A 9,013-nucleotide genomic window follows, 5' to 3' on the forward strand; every position below is an offset into this window, starting at 1 on the left:
ATATGCCTTCAAATCTGTATAAATATTTTAGCATATATTGCATCCTTACTAGGAATACTATCAGTATACTGATATATGGTCACTGCTCTGTTTTATAAGGCACAATATTATATCCATTCACTTTAGGAATCCTTGTAATCCTGAATGCTCATTTTATCATATCATGTATATTCATTGCCTCCTAGTATTTGTAGCCTATGAAGCCACTGTGGGCCACAGTTAATAGCATCCAACACTTATGGTCAGATAATGTACAAACTTAACCCCTCTCCTACGAATTATGTAACTTACAATTACACTTATTCCCATAACAATGTACTCAAAAACATCATACTCTGAATCAACAAAAACACGGAGCTTATACACTACCTCATAATCCTATTTATTATAAATAAACCTATTGTAAAATAAGCAGTCTCTCACCAGCTTCTTCTCTGACCCTCCTGCTGATACCACCTCACAGCTTCCCTTAATAATCCTAGTGAGTATCCCCTTTCTAAAGGACCACTTCCATGAATGAAAGCTATATTTAAATATTAATCTATAGTTATTCTTAATTATGACATTCACAGGCACAGAAGTAATTTTGTTCTAAATACTTTTCATCAACAGTAATTTCAACCCAAGTAACTATTACCCACTGAGGAAACTAAATAGCATTTAAATGGAAACCTATGCATAATAACTTTGATAGTAAAAAGCAAAAATGTCCCTATATGGTCTTCACCTATGATTACCAGAAGCCCATGTAGAGGCCACTATTGCCAGATCAATATGCCTTGCAGTCATACTGTTAAAACTAGGAGGCGCCGGCGCTGTGGCTCAACAGGCTAATCCTCCACCTTGCAGCACTGGCACACCGGGTTCTAGTCCCAGTTGGGGCGCCGGATTCTATCCCGGTTGCCCCTCTTCCAGGCCAGCTCTCTGCTATGGCCCGGGAAGGCAGTGGAGGATGGCCCAAGTCCTTGGGCCCTGCACCCGCATGGGAGACCAGGAGAAGCACCTGGCTCCTGGCTTCGGATCAGCGCAATGCACCAGCCACAGCGGCCATTGGAGGGTGAACCAACGGCAAAAAGGAAGACCTTTCTCTCTGTCTCTCTCTCTCACTATCCACTCTGCCTGTAAAAAAAAAAAAAAAAAAACCTAGGAGGCTACGGCGTAACATGAGTCACTACAATCTTAAATCCCTTAAACAGAGCAGAGAGCCTTTTCACTTCCTAGAGGATCCCTATGAGGAAATTCATAACAAGCACCATCTCGCTCTGTCAAACACATCTAGAATCACTAACCACTTGTTCATTAGTGAGCCACATTAACACTGGTGATTGTGAGAGTTTTTATTCAAACATCATGAAGATTTACAGGAGCTACAGCTCTAACACTGGCCCATGGCCTAATATCAGCAATATTATTTTGTCTTGCAAACTCTATTCACAGGCAAACTTCACTATTTTCCCAAGGACTACAAAACAGTTTCACCTCTAGCAGCAGCATGATGAACCCTGGCAAACCTAACTAACTCGGCCTCAGCGCCAATCATGAATTTAATCAGGTGGCTGTTCACAATAATGGCATCATTCTCATGGTCCAAACCTACTACCATCCTAACAGAGTCTAACCTGTGAATTAACACTATACATTGGATCTGCTTACTAATCACAACACAACAAGGAAAACTTCCATATTATATCAATAATATCCCTCTTTCATTCACACAAGGAAATCACTCATATCCATCACCTTCTTTCCCATCAGTTCTAAAATCATTTCACGAAACATGCACTGTAACAGAGTTTAAAGACAACATTAGGGCCGGCGCCGTGGCTCAACAGGCTAATCCTCCGCCTAGCGGCGCCGGCACACCGGGTTCTAGTCCCGGTTGGGGCGCCGGATTCTGTCCCGGTTGCCCCTCTTCCAGGCCAGCTCTCTGCTATGGCCCAGGAGTACAGTGGAGGATGGCCCAAGTGCTTGGGCCCTGCACCCCATGGGAGACCAGGAGAAGCACCTGGCTCCTGCCATCGGATCAGCGAGGTGTGCCAGCAGCAGCGCGCCAGCAGCAGCGCGCCAGCCGCAGCGGCCATTGGAGGGTGAACCAATGGCAAAAGGAAGACCTTTTTCTCTGTCTCTCTCTCTCTCACTATCCACTCTGTCAAAAATAAATAAATAAATAAATAAATAAAAACAAATTTCAAAAAAGACAATATTAGCTTATGAAGGTAAAAACAGAACCTTAAGTCTCCTTATTCACTGAGGAAGTATGCAAAAACGGCTAACATGCTCAGAAACATAATAATATGCCTTTCTTAAGCTATAAAGGGTAGAAATAACCCATTGGTTTTAGGAACCAAGAAATTATTGTAGCTCCAAATAAAATAATTATTTTCGCCCTCTATAACACTGTCACTACTTTCACTTCACCAATTATAACAACTGTCCCATATTTATAAGGAGATTGGTGCTTTAAACCTCTAATGTACCTTATTTATTTATTTAATTTTACTTGAGAAACAGAGCCACACTTCACATCTGCTGGCTCACAACCCACGTGTGTGGAGCCGAAAATTCCATCAGGGTCTACCACGTGGGCAGCAGCCGCTCAATGACACGATCCATCCGTCACTGCTGTTTGCCAAGCTATGCATTAGTGGGCAGAGCCGGAAGCCAGAGCCGGGTCTCAAACTCGGGTACTCCAATATGAGACATGGACCTCAGAACCAGCATCGGAACCTCTCGTCTAAACACCTGACCTGCACTGCGGGTAACTGACGAATGCACCTTGCGTGATGTATATTTAAAACTCAGGGTATACATAGGGTTCCATACAATCTGATCTGCGTCCTCAGGGGTCGCCTGGGGGTCCTGGAATGTGCCCTCCGCAGAGAGGGGAGGGCGGCTGGGATTTGTTACCCTGAAGTGAAAACGAGTCCGAAGTAGAGCCGTGAACCCCGGACACAACACCAGACACACCCGAAGGCGAGGATTCTCAGCACGGGGCGGGCATCGTGACCCCCACCCCACCCCGCTCCACGGAAGAACGAGGCCCAGCGGGGTCCCCCACCATCCGCCCCGGGGGCGCCTCCTCCCGGATCCTCCTGACCCCTCAGTGTGCACGCCCCGCGGGCACCGCCCGGACCCCGGGGCGGCCGCCCCGCTCCCTCCTCAGAGGCCGAGGCCGCCCGGCGCCGTCTCCACAGGCGCCCTGCCCGGCCGGGGCTGCGCCGAGAGGAGCCACGCGGACGCCGGCACGACGCACGCACGCCCGGGGCCCTCGCTCTCCCTTCCCGGCTCCCGCTCCGGACGGCGTCAGGGCCGACGGCGCCGCTCCGGCCGCGGACACCGGGACTCGCCAGGCCTGAGGAGCCGGGAGGACGGCGCCGCGCGGACGCGGGAAAGCTCTGGGGCCCTGGGCCGCACCTGCGCCCTCACCTGGCGCACGACCGCGGGCCGCCCTTCCTGCCGGCCACACCCGCTGCCGCTCGCTCGCCGCCCTGTCCGGGGTCGGGGCTGGGGATCCGGACGGCCCTCGGGCTGTAACTGAAAACAGCACCGAGTAGACAAAACGGCCGTTGCAACGCTAAGTAGCCTATTTATAGACTCACTATTCAAATGACGGCTCAGAGAGGGAGTCGGATTGGATGGAACGAAACAGTACCAACCAATCAGAAAGCAAAGATCGCGCCTATGCAAATATGGACCATCGCTGGTCTGCTCTGCTGCCCCTTGTGGCCAAGTGCAGAAATGCAGCGCTGAGCCCCTTGCGCCTGCGCCTTGTGGCCACCAGAGTCCTGCTCGCAGGTGCTGGCCCTTCCAGTAGAGTGCTGTGCAGAATCTTGCTGTCAGCATCACTGAGGATGTGCTGCCTTTCAAAGCCCAAGGACACGGGGCCCTAGGCAGTGGCGTCACCCAGATCTTGTTTTAAGAGCCAGTTTTCCGTCCAGCACTGTGACGTGGCAGGTTCGAGTCCCGACTGCTCCACTTCCCATCCAGCTCGCTGCTAATGGCCCTAGAAAAACAGAGGAAGAGATCACAAATATTGGGGCCCCTGCCACCCACGTGGGAGACCCAGAAGCTCCTGGCTTCTGTCTGGCCCAGACCAGGGCCATTGCAGCCATTTTGGGAGTGAAGCAGAGGATGGAAGCTATCTCTCCCTCCTTCTCTCTCTCTCTCTCTCTCGCTCTTCCTTCCTCCCTCTCTCCCTCCCTCCCCCCTTTCTGTCTCTGCAACTCTTTTAAATAAATCTTTAAAAAAAAAAAAAGACACAGTTCCCAACTGAGCCAGAGGCTGGCGGACACCAGGTACAGAACAGTGTTTTGGGCTGGCGCCATGGCTCACAAGGCTAATCCTCCACCTGCGACGCCGGCACCCTGGATTCTATCCCGGTCGGGGTGCCGGATTCTGTCCCGGTTGCCCCTCTTCCAGGCCAGCTCTCTGAATGCAGTGGAAGATGGCCCAAGTGTTTGGGCCCTGCACCCGCATAGGAGACCAGGAGAAGCACTTGGCTCCTGGCTTCGGATCAGCGTGGTGTGCCAGCCGCAGCGGCCATTGAGGGGTGAACCAACGGAAAAGGAAGACCTTTCTCTCTGTCTCTCTCACTGTCCACTCTGCAAGTCAAATAAATAAATAAATAAAAGAACCTGTTTTGACCTGGTGGTGTTCACAAGAGGGCGAGAGCGAGAGCAGAGGGCTGGAATGAAGAAGGTGGCGCTGCATGAGAGTAGCCCCCTAAAACAAGGTGGCTCCCGCTTGGACAACAGGAGGACCTGGGCCTCTGTGTTGGAGAGAAAATCTGCCAGTGTGGCAGTCAGAGATCGTCAGATCCTCGACGTAGACCCATCATCCCGAGAGGCAGCCACCAGGGACCTCCCACCTGGCTTTGTGAGCTTACCCTGGGGCCCAGGAGACTGCAGGGACAGACAGGGCAGTGTCCAGCACACAAGAAATCACCATGAAGCTGATGGATGAATTCTACTCGCCCGAAATCAAGAGATCGCCATCAAAGAAGGGGGAGCCGGCTGAGGTGTCTGCAAAGACCACGGAGAAGCCTGGGAACAAGGATCTGAGCTGGCTGGAACAGAAGGAGCAGGAGGTTGTCAATGCCTTGCACTGCTTTCAGACCATTGTGGACAAAATGGCCATTGACAAGAAGATCCTGGAGATCCTTCCGGGGTCAGCCAGCAAGGAGCTGGGGGCCATCTTACCCCTGGTGCAGAGCGACCTTTGCGGTCACCACAGCTCAGCCCTCTCCCCCTGCTATGGCCAAGGGTAACAAAGGCTCACCAACCTCATTCACTGGTCTGACGAAATGATACTGGAAGGCATGAACTCAGAAGATAAAGAGACGGTGACGACTGTGAAGGGGGGTCATCAAGGCTGTGTTGGACGGAGTGAAGGAGCTGGTCATACTGACCATCGAGGGACAGGGGTGGCCATCTCCAACAAGCCCAGTGAAGCCCAGTTCCCCAGCTGCCAAACCTGATGGCCAGTCTGAGTTGCCCCTGACAGACCGAGAGATGGAGATTCTGAGCAAGACAAGTGGAGTGCTGCCGTCAGCTGAGCTGCTCCTGGATCCACAAAGAGGTCATGCCCCCAAGTCCCCTTTACCTGGCGTTCAGCTGGTTGATAATCCACAGCCTTGCTACCCAAGACAATTGGCTCCATCCCCCACCCACATGGCTGTGGTCGCCCCCATGAGCCGAGCCACCAGCGGCTCCAGTTTGCCTGTTGGAATTAATAGGCAGGATTTTGATGTTGACTGTCATGCACAGAGGCGACTTTCAGGAGGCAGCCACTCCTATGGTGGGGGAGTCGCCCGCCTCTCCGCCCCCTGCAGCAGCATCAGCAAGCTCAACAAGTCGGATGAGCAACTGAGCGGGGACAGTGGGCAGTGCTCCCGGAACACAAGCTGTGAAACACTAGATCATTATGATCCCGACTATGATTTCCTCCAGCAAGACCTCTCTAATGCAGACCAGATACCTCAGCAAGTGGCCTGTAACCTTAGCCCGTTGCCGGAGTCCTTGGGGGAGTCTGGGTCTCCGTTTCTTGGCCGTCCTTTCCAGCTCCCTCTTGGCAGCTGTCCCCAGATGGAGAGGCAGCAGACCAACACGCCACCCGCCCTGCCAGAGAAGAAGTGCCGGAGCACGGCCTCCCAGACCATGGTCAGCTCCGGCTGCAGGGTGTCCTATGACCCGCACTCCTAGCAGTACCCCCGGGGGCCAGCCTGCCCTCTGCACGCCCTTCGCTGCGATCCTCCCCTTTCAGCAAGTAGCGTCCTTAGCCCCTGAGGAATTTGTGGGTGATTTTGCTGCTCCTGAATCCGCGGGTGACCCAGAAAAAACACTTCCCCTGCCAGAGAAGAAAAACACAGTAAGCGTTTACAGAGCTGATGTCAGCAAATGCGTTTGTAACCTAAAGTAGTGGCACGTTTTCAGTAAGCCTCAGCCCAGAGCCAAATCGGTGGCCTCACTGTTTCAGAACAGACAGGACCACAGATTCATGGCCACTTGGGGGAACCTAGTTCTGCCATGGGCTGTGGCCGGTGAATGTTGTCAAAGCTCAGTGAGAGCCGGCCTCGCTGTGCAGCCTCTGTGAAACATCCAGTCTCCACAGAGCCCGAGTGCTTCTCCCTTTAGGGGGCAGTCAGCTAACCTTTTGGCCTGCACACACATGGCCCAGGGATGAGCACTGTGGTGTGCAGGCCAGCAGTGCAGTGACCCCTGCGGGAAGTCAGATGGACATCTAAGCCCCTCAGAACAGCTTCCCCAGGCTCTCTGGCTGTCCCCCATCCCGTATGTGTGTGTGTGTGTGTGTGGACCCTGTGCACAGAGTTCTTACAGGGTGACTAAGGGCTGGAGGATGCCCTGCAGGAGTACTGAGGATGCCTCTTGGACCAGACACCTTAATATTAGGGCCTGAGGTAGAGCTGAAACTCTGAATATTTGTGATTTAATTATTTTCCAACTATAAGTTTGCCATGTAAAAGAAAGAAATAAAAGGAAAGGAAAGAAGGAAGGAAGAAACAAACCACTGAGCCCCTGCCGGTGGCCACCAGTGTCTGGAGTGGAACCCTCTCATTGAGTGTCCAATGGGGGGCGCTCTGCCACCCAGGGGCCCAGAATCCTGCCCCTTGCACACAGAAGATCTGAGGTCATGTGGCCTGGGGAGAACTTGGCAGTGATCCTGGACCCAAGCATCAGGCAAGTGGGACATAAGAAAGTGTCCCCAACCTCAGTGTTTGCAGGTGTTTCCTGGGCTACCTGTGGATGCCACCCCGCTCCAGGCTTGGGGAGCCTCAGGTAAAGGCAAGCAGAGTTGGGGGGGTCTTCCATCCACCAGTTCACTCCCCAAATGGCTAAATGGACACAAGTGGGAGAATCCAAAGCCAGGAGCCAGGAGCTTCTTCCAGGTCTCCCACATGGGTTCAGGGGCCCAAGGACTTGGGCCGTCTTCTACTGCTTTCCCAGGCCATAGCAGAGAGCTGGATGGGAAGTGGAGCAGCTGAGACTTGAACCAGTGCCTGTATGGAGTGCCAGTACCACAGGCAGAGGCTTAGTCCACAGAACCACAACATTGGACCCTGTCTTCCTTATTTTTGTTTCTTGAATTTCTGCATTTGTTTTTAAGCATTTGTGGATTTGGGGTTTTTGGTTTTTTTTTCCTCTGCTGGCTTTCATCTTTCAGCTGTGCCTCTGTGGCTTAGTGGAATATCTGCACTTTCAGTGCACACCAAGAGGTGTGTGGTGGGTGTGGCCAGGGAGCTCTGGTCAGTGCTCCAGGGTAGGGTGAGTAGCCAGGGTAACACCCAAGTTGGGTGTGGTAGATCTCAGTGCCCAGGTGTTAGTCCCCAGTGTGTTCCATGCCACCATATGAACCACACAAATGATCTGCACAGTCCCCACTGTGAGCACAGTTCCCATTGGAATGACCGGCTCTAGGCAACCAAGGAGCTCTGAGCATGTGGAGCCGCACCCAGTAATTGCCCAGAGACCCAGCTGCACCCTGCACTGAGTCCCCATGGTCTCAGCACACACAAGGCTCCCACAGTTGCTGGGTACAGAGGTTTCTCTGTCCTGCCAGCCTGCCCAGACAACAGAGAGGCAGATGTTCCCCCAGACAGCTCTGCCTTGGCGTCTTGATTTTGGGAGGCTGCATCCTATGTAGTTGCCCAGCCACCTCCCAGCTAGGCTCAAAGTCAGTGGGGACTGTAGACTGTTCCCTGCAGCAGAATCCCTGGATCACACACATATACAAGAGCCACTGGCTGAATGTTGCTCTCTCTCTCTGGCTCTGCCACCAGTACTGCCGAGAAGATGGCATCCCATCTCAGCCACTTGCTGTATGCGCACACAAAGTGTGCTGCAGATCCCACTCAAACCCAAAATGGCACCCGCCCTTTCTCAGCTGGGCAGCAGGCACTGTTGTGGGAAAGTTGGCGCCAGATCAATGTGCCCCCTCTACTTCTGCTGGGTCCTCGGGCGACCACTAGCAACCGCCAGCCACCAGGGCTCCTGTCTGGACTCAAGCAACGCTCTCCCTCTGGCTGTACGACCATGGGTTGCTGCAGTCAAGTCTCATTCCATCTCCAAGCTGCCACCTGCTCGGGCTCCAGGCTGTGGCAGTCGTTTGTAGTGACCGTGTTCATGCTGCGCATCTGCACCCCCCACACAGGTCCATGGCGTTCCTCTTCTTGAAGGATTTTGGGTGTGGTTTTCTCTCCAATTCTCCCCCTCCCCACGAGAGTGCACTTCCTACACTTTTTTTTTAATGTTTCTCCCTAGTCTAGTGCGGTATGTCATTCCCTAACCCGCCACCTAGGAATCTCTGAAATTGCATTATGAAAAACATGCACAGACTTAGGGGCTGAAATAAACATACCTTTTAATTCTAATTTCTGTGAGTTTTTGAAAGGATTCCACACAGGCTTCATATCAGTCCCCTTTATATGAGGCACTCATTAACCCTATAAATATCAGATAAATTGCAGAATGTGCTATTTCTGGGTAGTTTTATATTA

At 52.5% G+C, this 9,013-nt stretch overlaps 1 pseudogene; it reads left to right on the plus strand.

Moving 5' to 3' along the window:
• The first annotated feature begins 4,945 nt into the window (after positions 1–4,945).
• LOC133746943 (rap guanine nucleotide exchange factor 1-like) lies at positions 4,946–6,417 on the plus strand (annotated as a pseudogene).
• The last annotated feature ends 2,596 nt before the right edge of the window (positions 6,418–9,013 follow it).

Source organism: Lepus europaeus, chromosome 18, assembly GCF_033115175.1.
Source record: "Lepus europaeus isolate LE1 chromosome 18, mLepTim1.pri, whole genome shotgun sequence".
NCBI classification, from domain to species: domain Eukaryota; kingdom Metazoa; phylum Chordata; class Mammalia; order Lagomorpha; family Leporidae; genus Lepus; species Lepus europaeus.